Consider the following 2,090-nt stretch of genomic DNA (forward strand, 5'->3'; position numbering starts at 1 on the left):
TCCATGCGCCACAACTACTGAACCTGCGCTCTAGAGCCTGCGAGCCACAACTACTGGAATCCGCATGCCACAACTACTGAAGCCCACACGCCTTGAGCCCGTGCTCCACAACAAGAGAAGCCACGGCAATGAGAAGCCTGCACACCACAATGAAGAGTAGCCCCTGCTCACCACAATTAGAGAAAAGCCTGTGCGCTGCAACAAAGACCCAACGCAGGAAGGGAGGGACAGAGGGAGAGAGGAAGGGAGGGGGGAAGGAGGGGGGAGGGACGGAGGGAAGGAGGAGGGAAGGAAGGAAGGAAGAAGGATTAAAAAAAATTTGACAATCCTGACATGCACATGCTGCTATATTTAAAATGGATAACTAACATCGACCTACTTTTAGCAATGGGAACTCTGCTCAGTATTATGTAACAACCTAAATGAGAAAAGAATTTGAAAAAGGATACATGTATATGTATAACTGAATCATTCTGCTGTACCCCTGAAACTAACAGAACATGGTTAATCAACTATACTCCAACACAAAATAAAAAGTTAAAAAAAAAATTGACAATCCTGCGATTGTATGTAGCTATGTGAGTGTTTGTGATTCTTTGTACATTCTACATTTATAAAATCCTCAAAGGTGAAAAAAAATCCCCCTCCCCCAATGCTACCCCTGGCCCAAACAAATTTAATTAAGAAAGGCAGGAAAAAAAAACATTCTTTTGGTAAAGACTTGGGAACTGAGGCCAACGTCTGTATATTACACGTGGGCTCTAAGAGTTCAGAAAACATGGCTTTTTGTTAGTATGAGAGTTTTTAACCTTTTAACTTTTTATTTTGAGGTAATTAGAGGCTCATAAGAATTTGCAAAAATATTACAAGAGGTCCTATGTTCCCACTACCCAGCTTTCCCCAATGGTAACATCTTACATAACTATAGTACACTATCAAAACAAGGAAATCGACATTGCCACAATACAATTAAGTAGATTCTATACCTTACTGGGACTTCACCTGTTTGGTTGCACTGCACAGCCTGCAGGATCTGAATTCCCCAACCAGGGTTGAACCTGGGCCACAGCAGTAAAAGCTGAAAGCGCCGAATCCTAACCATTAGACCACCAGGGAACTCCCTTTAATGTCTTTAAGTTATAAAAGCAATTTGCTCATCAATGAATTAATGGATAAACAAGAAGTGGTACATCCATCCAAGGGAATATTTCTCCACCATAAAAAGGAATGAAGTACTGATACATACTACAACATTTTGAACACATTTTGCTAAGTGAAAGAAGCCAGATACAAAAGGTTATACATTGTATGATTCCACTTATACGAAATGACCAGATTAGGTAAATCCTAGAGATAGAAAGGAGATTGGTGGTTTTCAGGGGCATTGGGGAAAGGAGATGGGGAGCATGTTCCCATGGGAATGGGAACCGTTACCACAACAGTTATGGGTTTCCTTATGCCATGATGAAAATGTTTTGGAACTATATAGAGGTGGTAGTTGCACAACACTGTAAATGCACTAAATACCACTGGATCGTTCACTTTGAAATGGTCAGTTTTATGTTATTTGAATTTCATCTCAATAAAAACATTTTAAAAGCAATTTGCTTGTTGTAGGGAAGTCCAAACATAAAAGTATATGCAAAAATTGACAATTTTTTCTTCTCCCAGCTGCTCGCCTCTCCACATCCAATCCCACCGCACAAACACACCTTCCCTTAACTGCTTAATAGGTAACAATCCATGTTTTAAAAAGCTTTATAACATACAGAGAGATACATATGTTTCCTTCTCTCCTGAATGTTTACTGAGCACTTTATCCATGTCAGGCAGCCAATGTTGTACCTGATGGGAAACTCCATGTTGAATAAGACAGACTGATGGAATTAATTTTCTAGTAAGAGGTGGGCAGTAAGCATGGGAATGAATATGAATTTCAGATTGTGAAAAAATGTGAAAAAATAAAAGTAGATAAGGTGGTAGAGAGTGATGTGGGTTGGCGGAGGGCCAGGGTGGCTAGGAGAGGTCTCTGAGCTGAGGACACAACATGTGAGCTGAATGACAACAAGCTAGAGAAGTGAAGATCTAGG

The sequence above is a fragment of the Lipotes vexillifer genome, unplaced genomic scaffold (genome assembly GCF_000442215.2).
Source record: "Lipotes vexillifer unplaced genomic scaffold, Lipotes_vexillifer_v1.1 scaffold306, whole genome shotgun sequence".
Lineage (NCBI taxonomy): Eukaryota > Metazoa > Chordata > Mammalia > Artiodactyla > Lipotidae > Lipotes > Lipotes vexillifer.